This window comes from Carettochelys insculpta, chromosome 13, assembly GCF_033958435.1.
Source record: "Carettochelys insculpta isolate YL-2023 chromosome 13, ASM3395843v1, whole genome shotgun sequence".
NCBI lineage: Eukaryota > Metazoa > Chordata > Testudines > Carettochelyidae > Carettochelys > Carettochelys insculpta.
Genome location: NC_134149.1, coordinates 40,513,438 through 40,532,923, shown reverse-complemented (window position 1 = coordinate 40,532,923; position 19,486 = coordinate 40,513,438).

Here is a 19,486-nt window from a genome sequence, read left to right as displayed (position 1 = left end):
TGGTACATGATGGGCTGTTCTCCCCTACCAGCCAAAACACACAGTTGTCATCCTTTCTCAGCCTCCAGGCTCATGAATTAGCTCATCCTGGTTAGAAATTGCCAGCTGCTTTTTATTCTAGGATCAAGGCTCTTTTATTCCTTACAGATCTACAGAGAGTGTTTTCTTTCCTGAATGTTCAGCTCCTTTGGGACATTCAAATTCCTCGGAAACATTTAATGAAAATGTAAAAGACAAGAGGAGATGCTGTGGTCTGCTGGGACCTGCCCTGACTAACCTTGGGAAAATCCATGCACCACAAATCCGAATCCCCTTTCTAAACAAAGATAGATGTGTCCTAGCATTTTTCTTCTGTTCCAAATGGAGACATAATTCCATCCTATTTATTCAGATATTTCTTCCAGCAAAAGAAATGATTACTCACTTGAGTGGCAACTGTGGTTCTTAGGGACCTGCGTCCCTACAGGGGCTCCACTCTTGGTGTGCTAGCACCCCCCTGCACCATTGATTGGCTGTTTCTCATAGCCATGTCCATGTGGCCTGAGTAGGTGTGTGACTCAGTCTTGTGTCCTGTGCTGTCGGTATAGAGCACTGTGCAGGCAAATGGTCCTCAATTTCTTCTCTGCTTTGAAGTCCCATGACCAGTATAGAGATGAAGGAGGGCATGGAGGGGAGCACCAATAGGGACACACATTTTGAATAACCAGAGTGACTGCATGGGATTAGTGTCCATTTTGTCTTCTTCTTCTTCAAATAGAATCTGTAAGGGTGCTTCACTCCAGGTGATTGATGAGCGATGTTGTTTAAATTGGATGAGTCAAGTACAGCACAATAGAAAGTACAGCCAAACCAAAAAGGCAGAATCATGAGTTGAGTGGAGTCTGGAAAATATTAGTATAGATATCTGGAGTTCTATGGATTTCGATCGTCAGTGTGTTTGTGAGGAAGGCCACAGAAGTAGCTATACAAGTTGTAAAATGGGTGTACATAAGGGAAGGCAAATGAATGTGAGTTCATGCAGTGTGACGTGCATTTGGAAACATCTCTGGTTAGAGATTTCTGACCCACTTGATCTGTTTTCTATTGAGACAAATAACTTGTAGATCTTTCTGAAAGGCTTTGTTCTGTCCAGCCAGAAGGCTACTGGTCTCATGACATGCAGACTATGCAGCAATGCATCCTGAGGATTCAGATGCAGTTCGGGCTTGAATAGGCAAATGTAGTGCCCATCTTTAAAAAAGGAAAGAAGGACAATCCAGAGGACTATAGACTGATCAGTCTTACCTTACTCCCCAGAAAAATCGTGGAGGGAAACCTCAAGCAAGCCATTCTGAAGCACTTGGAAGAAGGGAAAGTGATCAGGAGTAGTCAAAATGGATTCACCCAGGGCAAGTCATGCCTAACCAATGTGATTAGCTTCTATGATCAGGTAACTAGCTCTGTGGACATGGAGAAGCCAATGGATGTAATAGCTCTTGACTTTAGCAAAGCTTTTGTTAGTCTCCCATAATATTCTTGCCCGTAAGTTAAGGATTGGATAAACAGACTGTAAGGTGGATAGAAAACTGGTGAGATGGTCAGCCCAATAGGTAGTAATAGACAGTGCTATGTCTGGCTGGTGGTCAGTTTCAAGTGGATCAGTTCTAGTGTCAGTATTGTTCAACATCTTTATTAATGACCTGGAGGAGGGAATGGACGGCACCCTCAGGAAATTTGCAGATGACACCAAATTAGGGGGACTGGTAGATACAATGGAGGGTAGAGACATGGTCCAGAGTGACCTAGATAAATCTGAGTACTGATCTGATGATGTTCAACAAAGACAAGGGCAGAGCCCTGCACTTGAGATGGAAGGATCCCAAGCATTGTTTTACGGGTTGGGGACCAACTGACAAAGTAGCAGTGCAGCAGAAAAGGACCTGGGTATTACAGTGGATGAGCGGCTGGATATGAATAGCAGCCTTCAACTTCATGGCGGGGGGCTCTAAAGAGGATGGAGAGAGGTTATTCTCCATAGTGACTGATGGCAGAACAAGGAGCAATGGTCTCAAGTTACATAGCAGGAGGTGTAGGTTGAATATTAGGAAAAACTACTTCCCCAGGAGTCCTGGCTTTGATGAAGTTCTGGCTGGGATGATTTTGTTAGGGCTGATCCTGCTTTGGACAGGGAGATGGACTCAGTGACCTTCTGGGATCTCTTCCAGCCATAGAATTCTATGATTCTACTGGCAAGTGAATAGGTTGATTATGACAGAATTTAGAAGAGATTTTAGGTAAGGCTATGGGGTGGAAATGCAGAATGACCTTGGCCTTAAAAGCACTGCATAAAAGAAGGGTATGCCATTGGGACCACTATTTCACCAGAGGATATAGAAAGAAGTGTATTTAGATTGTGAATAAATGGTTTTGAGCTGCCCTTGAAAGCAGTACATTTAAATCTTATGTGTTCTGTAATGAAGGTGGAGGCCAGCATATGCCTTAATAACTGAACACGGTGTGTGATTGCAGTTTGGAGACTGAGCTGAACTGTGTTTGCTATGTTGGAAAGACCCACAAACCTTTGCCAAGGGAAGCAGACACTTACTGTTTTTAATTTGAGATGAGCACCTATGAATTCTAGGTTCTGTACTTGGGTCAAAGTGGGACTTTTGTATGTTGAGTTATAGACCCAACTAAAGGAAGAAGACTACAGCCTCAAAAGTTGCCTTTGGCAACACTTTCAGGGAATAGCCTTTCAGCAACCAGTGAAGCTGTGCTGCTCCCATGGACATGACCTTCAGAAAGGCTATTGGGTCAGCCAATCCCCAAATCAGATCCAGAATTTTCGAAAGCTCTCGCCAAACTCCTTTGATCTTTTATATTTTATTAGTTTTCAAAAATAAGTAGCTGCACAAACAACCACCAAGATTGCTATTTCCCACCAGATTCGTCCATTTGGCCCAGCATTCTTTCTGAGGCAGCAGCAAATTCCTCCCCTTTCAAAGAGGCAGAAGAAAAAAGCAACAATAGTAACAGCGCAATAGTGAGAAAGTTAGAAGGAAGAGGATCCCTTCCCGACACCACAGGCAATTCACCTTACAACATGCCATGTAATATGAGATTGGTCACCCCCTCTTGGTTTGTCTTCCATAATTAAATCAGTATTTATTATGGAGACTCTGGGCTGCCCAGACACCAGTGTCCCCCTCTCGGCTTTACTGATATAGTCCAAAGGAGAGGATAACCTCCACGTCTGGTACCAGCTCAGCTGCAGGAGTTGCCGGGACAGTGCCAGAAGTTGACACTGAACCGCCTTCGGACTCCACTCCGGATTTCTGTTAGGGTTCACTCCCTTAGCCTTTCTCCTTCCCAGGAGAACCCACAAGGCAGTGGGGTGTGGAGAATGTGGTTAAGCATCCCACTACTTCATACCTCCCTGTCACCACAGCTCCCTGTGGAGCAATGACCTCATATCCCCGGGACCCTCCTCCCTACCTTTCGCCCCGCACCCCCCAGCTACCATCATCACTGGACCATCCCCAACCCACTACTCCCATCTGCTCCCATGTCCACCCTCCTCACTGCACTGGCCCCTCTCCCCCCAGCTGCTCTCAGTGCCCCCAGGTCCACCTTCCCCCATTGCTCTTCAGGCTCTTCTCTTCAGAGACTCCTTTTCCTGGTAGTGCTGCCTTGCAGGGCACAGGTGGAACACCATACCTGAAAAGGACAACAAAACATGGGGCTCCTCCCTTGGCGAACTTCCAGAGGCAAACTCCCTTCCCTGTTAGCTGCTCACCTTGTTTGCTGGGAGCTCCCTTCTTATAGAGAGAGCTGCTGGCTGGTCAGGCCTGGCTCAAAGCCTTGCCTCCAGTCTATTCAGCCCTTGAAGGCTCACCTGGCAGGGAACTCCCCCAATTCACACCTTGCAAACTGCTCTTCTCTGCACAGCACAAGCTCAGGCACCCACCCAGGCAGCTGATCAAAACTGTCCTTCTCTGCAAAGTAACATAGCTGCACAGACAGACAGACATTCACCCACCAGCTCACCACACAGTCCCCCAAATCCCACACTCACCCAAGCTCCTCTAGGACGCTTTGCCCAGAGGCAAACTCCCTTCCCTAATAATAATAATAAAAATAAAAATAATAATAATAATAATAATAATGATATGCCTCCATAATAAATGCCCAGGCTCGCGCCTGGAGAGGTACTCCGGTATTGCTGAACAGCGTTGCATCAACACAGGAGGCAACAGATACCGGTTATAAGCTCTTGCTCAATTGGCGTAGAGAATGAGCGCCGGGGTTGCCTTCGATGGTGGGAGAGATCCTCGCATCTCACTGGACAGTAACCGCCCTCCTCAAGCTGGGCAGCCCCCAGCCAATAGGGTACTGTCCCACCACAGTTCACCTGCCTCGCTGGGTGCTTGAGGCTTAAGGTTCCTGAACCTGACAAGTGACTGAAATTTGGGCACCAGGCAAAACAATAAGAAAATCAACAAGAAATGAGAAACATCAACAATTCAAGCTTGCTTGCTGGAATGTGCGGACCATGCTGACCGGCTTGACTGAAGATCTTCAGGCCATCAGTGACACCCGTAAGATCACTGTCATCAACGAGGAACTGAAGAGGCTCAGAGTTGATATCGCTGCACTGAAAGAGATGCGACTCGCAGATTCGAGATCTCTAAAGGAAAAGGACTACACCTTTTTCTGGCAGCGTAAAGCCCAAGAAGAACCCAGAGAGCATGGTGTTGGCTTTGCTGTCAGAAACACCCTTCTACAAATGGTGGAATTAGTCATGGGCAGATCAGAAAGATTTCTTCGGATCATGCTTCAAACTTGCACTGGTCCTGTCCACCTGATCAGCGCTTATGCTCCACCCCTGTACGCCACACCAGAAGTAAAAGACAAGTTCTACGACATGCTTAGTGCTGCTGTAGCGCAAATACCTGCTCGTTAACAACTGTACATCTTGGGTGACTTCAATGCAAGAGTTGGAGCTGATTGGGTCTCATGGCCTTCCTGCTTAGGACACTTCGGTGTGGGAAAAATGAATGACAATGGACAGAGTCTCCTAGAACTGTGCATGTACCACAATCTGTGCATCACAAACCCATTCTTCCGAACAAAGCCACAGCACAGAGTGTCGTGGAGACACCCACGCTCGAAGCACCGGCATCAACTAGATGTGGTCATCACTAGGCTTAATAACCTCAGAAATGTCCTTCTGACATGCAGCTATCATAGTGCTGACTGTGATACAGATCACTCGCTAGTTTGCTCCAAGCTCAAGCTGAGACCCAAGAAGCTGGACCGCTCTAAACCTGCTGGAAGGCCCTGGATTGACGCCAGAAAGACGGCAAACTTGGAGAAAGCTGAAAAGTTCAGAGAGACCCTCCATGAAAATCTGCGCAGCGGCCCTGGGGGCGCCGATGCGACATCAAAATGGCAACATCTGAGGGATACAGTTTACAACACGGCCTTGTCTGTGTTTGGAAGAAGAGCTAGAAACACAAACAACTGGTTCGAAGCTAACTCTGATGAGATGATTCCAGTCATTGAAAAGAAGCGTGCTGCACTCCTGGAGTACAAATGCTCACCGAGCCAGAGTACCCAGCAAGCGCTTAGAGAGGCCAGAAGAGCAGTACAGCAGACAGCCAGGCGCTATGCCAACAACCACTGGCTCCAGCTATGCAGCAGCATCCAGACCTGTGCCAACTTTGGTAATCTCAGAGGAATATACGAGGGTATGAAGAAGGCATTAGGACCCACCCAGAATAAGACGGCACCTCTGAAATCCAAATCTGGTGAAGTCATCGCTTGCAAAGCCAAACAGATGAAGCGCTGGGTTGAGCACTACTCCGAGCTGTACTCACGCGAGAACATTGTGGTTGACTCAGCCCTCAATGCCGTTGAGCTCCTACCAGTAATGGACGAACTGGATCAAGAACCAACTGTGGATGAACTGAAGAGAGCCATCGACAGCATTGCAGCAGGAAAGGCCCCTGGCCAGGATGGTATACCACCAGAGGTAATCAAATGTGCCACGGACACACTCCTGGAACCCCTACATGAGCTACTGTGCCTGTGCTGGAAAGAGGGTGAGGTTCCACAGGATATGCGCAACGCTAACATTGTAACATTGTATAAGAACAAAGGAGACAGAAGCGACTGCAACAACTACCGTGGAATCTCCCTCCTAAGTGTCACTGGTAAACTGTTCACTCGTGTGATCCTTGGCAGACTCCAGAAAATTGCTGAGAGGGTGTACCCCGAATCACAGTGCGGATTCCGCGCAGAGAGGTCTACCGTTGACATGGTCTTCTCTCTAAGGCAGCTGCAGGAGAAGTGCAGGGAGCAGAGAAAGCCACTCTACATAGCCTTCATCGACTTGACCAAGGCTTTTGACTTGGTCAGCAGGGATGGCGCATTATCGGATGCTTTCAGAATCAGGAGCGGCGTCAAACAAGGATGCGTGCTTGCTCCGACATTGTTCGGGATCTTCTTCGCACTCCTCCTGAAGCATGCCTTTGGATCTTCAACAGAGGGCATCTTGCTGCACACAAGATCTGATGGGAAACTGTTTAACCTTGCAAGGCTGAAAAATAAGTCTAAGGTGCGAGAAGTCCTCATCAGAGACATGCTCTTCGCAGACGATGCTGCTGTAGTGTCTCACACAGAAGACCAGCTTCAAAAACTGCTGGATCATTTCTCCAAAGCATGCAAGGACTTTGGGCTTACCATCAGCCTAAACAAGACGAACGTACTCGGTTAGGATGTTGCTGAATCCCCATAAATCAGCATTGACAACTACACGTTAGAGGTCATCCACGAGTTCGTTTACCTTGGGTCCACCATCACTGACACCCTGTCGTTGGACACTGAGCTAAATAGGAGGATCGGAAAAGCGGCCACAACTCTGTCCAGACTCGGCAAGAGAGTGTGGAATAACAACAAGCTGTACACTCACACCAAAATGCAAGTCTACAGAGCCTGCATCCTCAGGACTGTCCTTTATGGCAGCGAGACTTGGACCCTGTATGCCCGCCAGGAAAAGAGGCTGAACGTCTTCCACTTCCGCTGCCTCAGGTGCATCCTTGGAATATCATGGAAGGACAGAGTGACCAACACCGCCGTCCTCGAGCAAGCTGGAATCCCAGCCATGCACACCCTCCTCAGGCAGCGTCGACTCCGCTGGCTTGGCCACGTCCACAGGATGAATGATGGAAGGATTCCAAAAGACATCCTGTATGGTGAGCTAGCCTCTGGCAAAAGACCTCCCGGATGCCCCCAGTTGCGCTACAAAGATGTCTGTAAGAGAGACCTCAGAGAGGTAGACATCGAGCTGGACAACTGGGAAGAACTAGCAGACGACCGCAGGAGATGGAGGCAGGGGTTACACAAGGGCCTTCAGAAGGGCGAGTTGAAGATCAGACAGCCAGCAGAGGAGAAGCGAGCGCACAGAAAGCACAATAAGGACTTGCCAGACACCCACTACATCTGCAAGAGATGCAGCAAGGACTGTCACTCTCGTGTGGGTCTTTATAGTCACAGTAGACGCTGTAAATGAAGTCCTCAATTGAAACTTTAAAGGGCGCGATCCATAGTCTGTGCAGACTGAAGGATGCCGCCTACTACTAAATCAGTAACGTCCTTTGAAAATCCAATGACAGTGTCAGGGAACCACTTAAGCACCTCGAACTTTGCTCAGATAGAACGTTATTGATGTGTGAGTGGGTGGAAAGGAGCAAGACTGTGATCACTGGGGGAAACTCAGAGTGACGTATGTACTACAGTGGAATTACTTTGATTCACACCGTATGACAGAGCTCTGTCTCTCCAGTGTACGTTGATATAGCAGAATCTGATCCTCGGAGTGTCGTGAATGTTTCCTGTCCCGCTTCAGAAGGGGAGATCCAGTGCTGATGTCAAAACACTCCTCTTAAAAGGGTAAAACTTATGAGTTATCATTGTTGCCTCACATCTACACCTAGGAGAACAGCTTAATGACGCAAGTTGGGTAAATACAGGACACTGCTGAAATCAGAAGAGCAACAACAGCAGTGCGGCCACTATGGGAGGTGAATATAATGATACTGCTACTGATGAGAGCATTAATTTATTTAGCAGGTTAGTAATTTAGAATTTAGAATGGTAATGAAGAGTCATTTATTTGTTGTCTAAATCCTGTCATCTGTCACCTGTAGAGACAGCATGATTTGTCCTAAGCACCGGGCCTGCTGTTAGCCTGTTAATAATTTCATAGTTCATTTTGTGCCTCTTATTTTGGTTCACATAAGTTCCCAAGAGTGAGTAAAAACAAAAAGCAAATAAGCAAGTAGCAGCTAGAACTCTGTCTTAAAGGCCCCCTAGCCAAAACAGTGACATTTTGTCATTGCTACCTTTCCCAATTAATGTAATTTTCAATTACATTTAGCGAACTGCTCTATTTGGTCTTCACAAGATCTTAAGTATCTTTCCCTCTCCTGACTTGAAATGGAGCATTAATGGAAAACTCTTGCAATTTCTAGGAGGAGGTGGATTTATTGTCTGCCTTTGAGAAGTCATTCTAAAATATTGGGACTTTCCATTTGGCTGTTTTTCCACAGAAGTTGTTTTTGTTTTTAGTGGTTTGCTTTAGGGCGGGTGCCCCATGCTGGCAGAGAATCTCATCTGTGCTCTTACTATGTGGGATCTTGAATCTTTTCAAGAAGTCAATGAGTGAGTAAAACTTGATTTGTGAGGAAGAGTTCCAGAATCTAGGCTCTTGCACTGCGGTTGACATATAGTATACGTAGGTTGGAGAGGAAAATGCATGAAGGGCCTGACTTTTTACTTGGGCATCAAAAGTGGAAAAATACCCAACTCTGGCCTGGCACCTGACCAGAAAGTTAAAAGTGCTCTGATATTTGTCTCCACTTCCTCTGCAGTCTCAGAAAAGTGAAGGAATACACCAGTCTTTTACAATAATGGTCCAACATACTGTAGGGTCACCACTTTAAAGTGTCCTCTTTCTATGAGAACATGGTGTAGGACAATGCCTTGTTTTAGGGACATTAACTCTGTACCGTGATATGCTGTGCAGGGCTTTTGCTTTTTGAGTGCACTTGTTTTAAAAGCACTTAGGCAGGACACCAGTGTCCAGACCCACTTTAAAGACACACACACAATGAAAAATGTTGTCTATGTTCCCCAAAGCCAAACCCATCTGGAAGGTACGAAGTGCTGCTTTTATCAAGCCACCATAAGTTGCAGTGTCCTCTTGCAGTCCTACTCTTTGGGCAAAGTCCAGGTTCAGAAATGGCAGGAAGGTGAAAGGTCAGGGAAAGAAGCATGTCAAACTAAGTAGATTGAGAACTTCTCCTGGTGAAAGTCATTCGGACCTTTTGTAACCCAGAGGGCTGTTAGGTAACATGCCCATGTGTGTCCGAGGCACCGCATCCCCTTAGCCTGAATGGCTAGCCAATACTCACTGCTTTGGCTACTTCCCATTAGGAGGAGAAAGCGATGAGAGGATTCAGGAATTCCTTTATTTACAAATAATGTACACAAAGTTCTCTTTCCTTTGACACAATAGGGATAGATAATAGCAGAGTTTCCTTGTTCAGAAATCCACGTCTGCTTGCAGCCAGTCTTGGCCCAAAAGAAGCTCTCTCAGCTTCTTCTCAGTATAACACTTGCTCACATCCTCCTGGATTACCAGCTCTGTCTACTTCTGACATACAGAAACACAGGTCCCCATCAGTCTGTGCCCCAGCTCCCGCATTTGCAATCATTCCCAGAGAAACCTCTCTTATTCTCTCCCTTTCTGAGGCCTTCCAGTGTGGTTCGGTGCCCTGGGCAGAGGCTTTTATTGTTTCAGCTATCTCTAACCAAATGGACATTTCATTGCTTCATTCTTTAAGAAGGATGAGAGGTGGCTAACACACCCTTTAACTTCAGCAAGGTCTGTGATGTCTTATAAATTAAAAGGCAGGTCTGTAGTAATTTAGCTTAGATCAACCTACTGTGGCGTCCATGATGTGCTGGCTTCACTTATGTTATGCTTGTCATTCCCATAGAGTGCCAGAGTCAACAAGAGCGTAACCTGCAGTCAATTGAGCAGGTCTTCACTAGACTCGCTAAATCAATCGCCGATGGGTTGATCACTGCAGCATCAATCTCCTAGTAATGGAGAAAAGCCCAAAGACAGGATTTCTGGTAGTCAGCAACACCCTCCAGTATAACAATATAATGGAATCAGATGGTGAGAAAGGTGAATCCCTAAGGGGATGATCAAGTTTGTATTACAGATGGACAAAATTCTATTTTTCTGTGTTCAAATAAGCACCCAAAACCACAAGTGCTTATTTAAAACTAAAGTTCATCACCTCTCTTCAAGAGCTTGGAATCATAGGAACAATATTTTTTTCAACTTTTCCAGATCTTCTCTTTCTTGTCATGTCAATAAATACAGTACAGCCCATTTTATCACTCCTACATGGATATCAGAAGTATGCACAAAAAAAAAGTATTTGTATACTTTTGAACTTGAGAAAGATACTTAAAGTTCCAGGTTAATTCTAGAAAGGCAATGAAACTTTCTCCATACCTATTTATCTATCATGATTCCACTCCAAGCTTTGTTATAAGCTGGCTCATGTATGTGTCTACCTGATATTTGCATGCAAATTGACTGGACCAAATATTACCTTTCTTTCTAACTGGGGGCTCAATCTGTAAGCTAAAGGTAGCTCAGTGAGTCCTACCACCATTCCTGATGGTGCTTTCTGTAACTTTGGACTGCCAGTATTTCTGTTATTGTGCTTAGACTTCAATTCAATGAGACTTCGTTAGTATACAACAGGGCTGGGCAATAATTTTTGATGGAGGCATCACTCCAAATTTTTAGTGAGTGGTCAAGGGCCACCTTTGCAATAGAAGGGTCCTGTGGCACCTTATAGACTAACAGAAAATTTTAGAGCATGAGTCTATAAGGGTGCCACAGGACCCTTCGTTGCTGCTACAGATCCAGACTAACACGGCTAGCCCTCTGATACTTTCCAATAGAGGCAGTGCAGGATTTGGGATGGGGGTTGTGTGCAATACAGAGATCAGGGTTGAGGGCTGGGATGCAGGAAAGCATGTGTGTGGGGGGTGGGGTCTGAGCAGGGGTTTGGGTGAAGGATGCAGTTGTGACCTGCAGCAGGGGCTTGGGAGGCAGGGAGGAAGGGAGTATGGGTGCAGGAGAGGATTCTGGCCTGTGGAGGAGGAGTGTAAGAGGGATACAGGGTCTGGGAGGGAGTTGTGACCTGGAAAAAGGGAGTTTGGATGGTGATTTGGGGCAGGAAGTTGAGGGGAGGCAGGCACTGGGTTGCCAGAGGGAGGCTCTGGAGGAGAGGTGCTTACCTAGCTGGCTCCTGGCCAGCTGCCCTGCAGCAACTCCCCACTTACTGCCATGCCAGATAGCTCAGAACTACTGCCTGCTCCATGTGGTCCTCTGCTCCAGATGCTGGAGGGAGGTGGAGGCTTTGCGCACTGTTCCCACCCCACCCCAGCAAAATCTCTCAGCTCTTGTTGGCCAGAACCAGAAACTGGTCAGTGGGAGCTGAGAGATTTTGCTGGGGGACATAGGCAGTGTGCGAAGCCTCCACGAACCCTTTCCAGCAAGGCCAACAGCCACCATGGGCCTGGGAACAAGATGGGAGGAGGGCCCGGTTCCCCACTCATCGAAGGGGTGGGACCAAAGCTAGAAAGGGTACACCCCTACACCCCGTCAGAATTGTGCATGGAGTGACACACAGCACTGCCATGACATTTCAAAACATCCCAGAGCTCTGGCCCCTTTGAAGTGCTGAACCCTGGGCCTACTGCCCCTGTTGCTTCCCTCCCCTGTCAATGAGCCTGCCCCCAGCATCCAGCACAGAGAGCCACATGGAGCAGAAATCTGTTTAAAGTAGCATGAGGCAGCCCCATACTGCTTTAAGTGGCTTCCTGCTCTGCGTCTGATGGTCCCAGTGGGGTGGCCCAAGGGCCATAATTTGCTCACCCCGGTATAGAATCAGAGAATTGGAAGGGACCTCAAGAAGTCATCTAATCCAGCCCCCTGTACTTGTGGCAGGGCTAATTGTTATCTAGACTGTTCCTGATCAGCTATTTTAGTGTTGACAAAGTAAAAAGGATGTGTCCCTAAGGCATTTGCCAGAATTATGTAAAATCCACTCTTGGCAAAACTACAGACTCTTTAGGGTTTGAGTCTCCTGTTCATTTGTGAGCAGCACCAATTCCTCAAGAAGTGGCTTGCTGAGAGGTAGTCCACTACGATATTGAAGTACATGTGCTCCCTTATCTGAATAGGAGGGTTGTGTAGCTTGCAAGCTTGCTTTTTTCACCCAGAGAAGCTAAGGCAATGAAATATATTATCTCACCCTCCTTTTCTCTCTCAAAGGCTGTGTCTACACGTGCCCCAAACTTCGAAATGGCCATGCAAATGGCCATTTCGAAGTTTACTAATGAAGCGCTGAAATGCATATTCAGCGCTTCGTTAGCATGCGGGCGGCAGCGGCGCTTCGAAATTGACGAGCCTTGCCGCCGTGCGGCGCGTCCAGACGGGGCTCCTTTTCGAAAGGACGCCACCTTCTTCGAAGTCCCCTTATTCCCATGAGCTCATGGGAATAAGGGGACTTCGAAGTAGGCGGGGCCCTTTCGAAAAGGAGCCCCGTATGGACGCGCCGCGCGGCAGCAAGGCTCGTCAATTTCGAAGCGCCGCTGCCGCCCGCATGCTAACGAAGCGCTGAATATGCATTTCAGCGCTTCATTAGTAAACTTCGAAATGGCCATTTGCATGGCCATTTCGAAGTTTGGGGCACGTGTAGACATAGCCAAACAGTCCAATGTCATCTCTGTGGCAGCCTTCCTTTCTGCCCAGGGTCAGACATTGTTTTGCCTCATCACTTTTTGGTAAGAAATCTTTATGATTCCCAATGGTTTGAAGAAATTTGTCTCACACATTTATTTTTATTTGGGACCTTGGAGTAAAAAGCGTCTCTTTGTCTCACTCATTTCCTTTTCACTCAGAGTCGGCTCTTTGGGCCTGGAATGCGTTAGGTGACTCCTAATTTCCACCTAATTTCAAAAAGCAATAAGAAAATGTTTTTTAAGTAAATCAGAAGCAGGAATCGTGCTAAACAGCTAGTGGGGACCCTAGACAACCGAGATGCAAAAGGGGCATTCAAAGATGACAAAGTCATTGCGGAGAAACTCAATGAATTCTTTGCTTTGGTCTTCACAACTGAGGATTTAGGGAGATTCCCAAACCTGAGCCATCCTTCGCAGGTGACAGATCTGAGGAATTATCCATGATTGAGGTGTAATTAGAGGAGGTTTTGGAACTGACTGATAAACTTAACAGTAACAAGTCACTGGGACGAGATGGCATTCACCCAAGAGTTCTGAAAGAACTCAGATGTGAAATTGTGGAACTGTTAACTGTGGTTTGCAACCTATTCTTTAAATCAGCTTCTTTACCCAATGACTGGAAGATAGGTAATATAACATCTATATTTAAAAAGGGCTGAAGAGGCAATCCCAGCACTTACAAACCAGTAAGTCTAACATCAGTACCAGGTAAATTAGTTGAAACCATAGTCAAGTATAAAATTATCAGGCACGCAGAAGAACATAATTTGTTGAGTGAAAGTCAGCATGTTCTCTGTAAAGGGAAATGATGTCTTACTAATCTATTAGAATTCTCTGAAGGGGTCAACAAACATGCGGATGAAGGCAATCCAGTAGATATAGCGTACTTGGATTTCCAGAAAACTTTTGACAAGGTCCCTCACCAAAGGCTATTACATAAAGTAAGTTGTCATGGGATAAGAGGGAAGATCCTTTCATGGACTGAGAACTGGTTTAAAGGCAGGAAACAGAAGGTAGGAATAAATGGTAAATTTTCAGCAGGGAGAGGCATAACTAGTGGTGTTCCCCAAGAGTCAGTCCTCGGACCATCCTATTCAACTTAGTAATAAATGATCCAGATAAAGGGGTACACTGTGAGGTGGCAAAGTTTGAAGATGACACTAACCTGCTCAAGATAGTTAAGATCAAGGCTGACTGTGAAGAACTTCAAAAGGATCTCACAAAACTGAGTGATTGGGCAACAGAATGGTAAATGAAACTTAATGTGGATAAATGTAAAGTAATGCACATTGGGAAAAAAAACCAACTATACACACAGTAAGATGAGGGCTAATTTAGCCACAACTCACCAGAAAAGAGATCTTGGAATCATTGTGGACAGTTCTCTGAAAGCATCTATGCAGTGTGCAGCAGCAGTCAAAAAAACAAACAGTATGTTAGGAATCATTGATAAAGGGATAAAGAACAGAACAGAGAATGTATTATTGCTCTTATATAAAACCATTGTATGCCCACATCTTGAATACTGCATACAGATGTGGTCACCTCATCTCAAAAAAAAAAAAAAAGATAGAGTGGCATTAGAAAAGGTTCAGAAAAGGAGAACTAAAATGATTAGGGTTTTGGAACAGGTCCCATATGAAAATAGATTAAAGAGACTAGGACTTTTCAGCTTCGAAAAGAGGAGACTAAGGGGGGATATGATAGAGATATGTAAAATGAGCGGTGTGGAGAAAGTGAACAAGGAAAAATTAGTTACATGTTCCCATAATATCAGAACTAGAGGACACCAAATGGAATTAATGGGCTGCAGGTTTAAAACAGATAAAAGGAAGTGCTTCTTCACACAGCGTACAGTAAATGTGGAACTCCTCGCCAGAGGAGGCTGTGAAGGCTAGGACTATAACAAGGTTTAAAAACGTGCTAGATAAATTCATGGAGGTTAGGTCTATTAATGGCTATTCGCCAGGATGGGTAAGGACTTTTGTCCCTAGCCTATTTGTCAGATGCTGGAGATGGCTGGCTGGAGAGAGATCACATGACAGTTATCTGTTCTGTTCACTCCCTCTGGGGCACCTGGTATAGGCCACAGTTGGCAGACAGGATAGTGGGTTGGATGGACCTTTGGTATGGCTAGTCTTACGTTCTTCACCTATAGTTTCTAGTCACTGGTACAGATATTTGGTCGCAGTCTGTCTTATCCTCTCACACTTGTCTGTGGTAGATACTCAGCTAGTGTAACAGTGACAGGCAACAATACGTATGTCATTTATGTGCAGTGTTTTCCTGAAACAGTCCTTTAAAACACACACACACACGCTAGACAAAGAAAGTATGACCGGGAGGGGTTTGGCATTTTCCCTGACCCACTTTCCTCTTCCTTATTTTCTATTAGGCTCCCAGAGACAGAGGAACTTTTGCCTCTTTTCTTCTGCTAGCACCTTTTGTACAACTCCATACAGATCCTTTCAAATCCCTGCCTTATTTTTCATCCACCCCTCCCTGTTCTCTGTCTGCATCAGTGCCCCAATTCTACTTTCTATTTCTCAGTAACTGTATTCAAAACTCTCTGTCTGTTGTTTGCTAACCTGCATTTTTCCCCTTTCCCAGTCAGCTTATCTCTGCTTTAGTCCTTTTGATTAAGTCCTCAATTCATTTAGTATTCTTTCTGTTTCTAAACTAAAATGGTAAAGCACTGCAGGGAATACATGTATTTACCTCTCAATGTTGCTAGCCAAGGAAGCTTTCAGACCGAGTTGCAGTCTGCATAATGCACTGTAAGAGTTTCCAGCACAGACACCGAGCCATTTCACTCATCTTCCTATTCTCCTCTGCCAGCAGCAACGGGCCTACTTACTAGTCCCCCAAGAGGGTTTTTTGAACTATAGCTTGCTTCTGCCAGGGTCCTCTTGTGATTATCAGATAAAGTGAATAGCCTACACCCTTCTGGCACTTGCAGCATAACTAGAGAAGGAGGGGAGAGGCTGTTAAATCAAATGAACTTTTCAGCGTGCATGCACCATGGCAGTTTTTCACCAAACCTCTGGCAGATATGGCAAGAGACAGAAGTAACAGTGTGAAATTCTCTTGGGTTTTGTCTCCTTTCTTAAAGGAAAAGTGTGAGTAACCAACAAAGAAATATTAAACAGGTGCCAAATTTAGTTTGGTTTGATTGCATTTTGAGTCTTTTTTCTACAGACTCTTTTACCGTTTTTCACAGTTTCATTTCTACCTGATCCATTAGTACCAAAAAGCATAGCTTTCATTTTGCTGAAGTTGCTTAATTGTAATAAGTGAGGGGAAGGGAATGTCCACTCTGCCTTATGTGGGCTTACATTCAGGTCCATTGCTTGAGATGGGTAATGGCCATCTTCATGTTTACATATTAACCATGATCCATTTCATAATCGCTGAGGAACTCTTAAAAGAGCATTCCTGTCATATTTTCTCTCAGCCTGGATAGTTGAAGTGAACTGATCCAGACCTTTCCATTATGCCATCTCTGAACAATAATAAATATTCCCTTACGTTTTTTTCAGCCCCATTCTGGTCTCACTGGTGAATACGTAGGAGATTTTACACACACGGAGCCATTTCTTGGCATGTCAGGCTCCCATTTTGACAGGAGTCCTCAAGATTTTTCATAGCTCTGGTGTCATCAACCATGGACATGGGAGGTAGGAGTCCAGCCCCACCCCTCCTCTTCCATGTACCCAGGAGCTTGCTCAAAGCCATGCTGCTGGCAAATTAACAAAAGACCAGCTAATGCTGCCAACCACCACCTCAACGGTAAAGGTCTGCATCTTCATGTATTTATAATTAAATTGTCATAAGTAGGATGATTAGTGACTTTAAAATGTATTGCCAGCACTTGGAGCAAACATTGAGGTCAAAAGGTCATATTTCGGCACTGCACCTCAGAAAGGTGTAGACTATAAATTAACAATTTGACTGGCTCATGACAAACCTCCCCTTTCAGTCACGATGCTGAGAACCGCCTCCACTCTGATTGCCATTGTATAACACCCCTTGCGCACACGCGCGCACACACACACACGCTCACACAACCTGTGCAGAAATGAAGCATCTGGGAAGTGTGAAGGGCAGGAGTTTCCATAGTGCTCAGCACTGTCCCAACTTCACTTCCACTGAAGTCAATGGAGGCAAAGTTAGGCCCACCTTGAACGCTTTTGAAATTCCCTGTATATGTGTTTAACAGTCTTTCAGAAGGCAGCAAAGAGAAGAAGCCCATACCATGTGGCAAGCCAGCTCTCTATTGATCAACATGTTGAGGCAGTAAATGGCCCTGTAGACTTCATATGTAACACACTTCTATAGCTTGCCACTTGTACTCTGTGAGCTTGCTTTCGTACTCTCTGGGGAGTCATATCCTCAGCACAAGAGGCTGAGTCTGCTCTTGCTGAAGTTTTACCATTGACTTCATCATGTGTATGCTCAAGGCGATGGAGTGTGGCTTTATACTTACATATAGGTTTTCTTTTACAGAGAAAAATCTTTTGAATGTTGAGTGCAGGGCCCAGTTTGGAATATATTTATGTTTAAAAGGCAGGAATGAAACTATTTCTGTGTCTGATTATGGTACAGTTAAAGTTTTTCTTTCCCTGTTTTTTTTAATTTTTTTTTTATTGATGTGAGACTATGTCTTGTTTCCTCATGTGTGATTCTTAGGAGAGAATAGCTTGCTGCTTAGCCTGCATGGTATTACTCATCCTCCATTCCCCATGGCAGATTTGTGCTGCTGATGTCTGGCAGGGCTTGCTTAGACACAAGCTAGTGGAGGACAGATCATCTTTAATGCAAAGAAGAAAGAATTTTTAAATTTTAAAATCAGACCTGACACCAAATGTGCTTGTTTTGTATAAAAATTGAGTGGAACAGTGTGCTCAGGGATGCAGTTATCTAATCTTGCTGTATCAATGCACCCAGTTTGATTGCAACAGTATAACTGGAGCAAAATATGGCCTCTTTAATTTATATGTGACAGAAGTGTGTGTAGAAAAATTATGGCATGCTAAATGTCATTTGAGTTCAAGTGATGAGATACAGCAATTGTACAAGGCTCTCTCCTCCCCTTGGCATCGAGGAATTAATTCCATGTTGTAAGAAATTAGGATTATAAATCCTAGCAAATGCTTCACATTTCTACAGTGTGCTTCACGCTGAAGGATCCCAAAGTATTTTAGAGACAATAACTTAAACCTGTGGCAATTATTTAGTCCTTACTTAGGCAGTGAGGTTTCTATGGGAGTTTTGCCTGATGAAGGATTTAGAATTTGGTCTAATAAAGAAATCACTTCATCAAAAGTCATATTTCAAAGCTCCATCCAGTTGAAGAGTACTGAATCCAAGTGAAGACTACTGAATTCAATTGAAATGGCAGGGGAAAATTTAGGGGACAAAATGAAATTGCAAAAATTAGAATTGGAGCCACCTGAAAACCAAAAGCAGAAGAGGGTCTTAAATGGCCACAGACAATAAGCAGGGAAATATCTACAAGTGTTAAGGCAGCAACACCTTTAGAGAGCTCAGAAATGGCTGGCAAAATAACCAACCATGTGCCCTGGCGAGCAATACAGGCTGAACCCCTCTACTCTGGCAACATCTTTCATCATTTTAGTTAGCTGGATGCCCACTTGTCATGGATGTGGCTAAATTTCCTGTGGCCCCATAAAGTTTGTTAGCAGCCACCAGTCCTGGCTTTCAATGTCCTGCGCTGTCATTTAGCCCTAATTTACCCCTAAATGTCTTCTAGGAGCCCAGTAAGCAGTGGGAGTGTTAGTATTGCTGCTAAACAGTATTGACCTCCAGTGGTTTAGCCAATTATCTGGTTCAGCACCAGTCAGGTCCCAAAGGAGGCAGGTTCAGCTTGTACTTTTCATTCTCTGCTCTCCAGCACCTAAAATGTGACCCACTGTAATACCTGTCTCTCAATAAATTCACCAGTTTAATAAAAAAGAGCTAGATCATTCCCCTCAAATGAAGGAAAGGAAGAGGAAAATATGTGAACAATAGAATCCCATTTCAGAGTTCTTTCAGCTTTTCTGTATTTGAGGCCAGCAGCTCTTGTCTAATTTTGCATACACAGTAAATGTTGCGACCATTATTTATTCAGCATGTTTGTCTTTTGTGAAGTCATTTTTAATTTTTAACATTCACATTGATAGTCTTTGTTCACCAGAGTGGTGCACAGGGGGCACAGATCTGTTTATATGTATTCATTAGTGTGTTGCTAATTAAAAATGTGTTTAATTAAACTTGTAAAAAAGATAAGAGAATGAACACATTGAAGTAAAACACCCCAGGGCTATGAAATAACTTCCACTGTCGAGTTGTTAGAGCTAATGTGGGCAGCCGGAGTGTCAAAAGCATGTAGTACTTGCTACAAAGTATAAAGTTTAAAATGAAATGCTTGTGCCAAAAGTGGCGGGTGACGTTAATATATACCTGTCACACTTAGAATATTCATGCCCAAGATTCAAAGAGTTTCACTCACTTTCCCTCTGGATACTCCCCTGTCTGATATTTTGCATTGTTGTCTCATAGGTAAATCTAGGCAAGGAGGTACAAGACTGCACTGCCTGTAAAT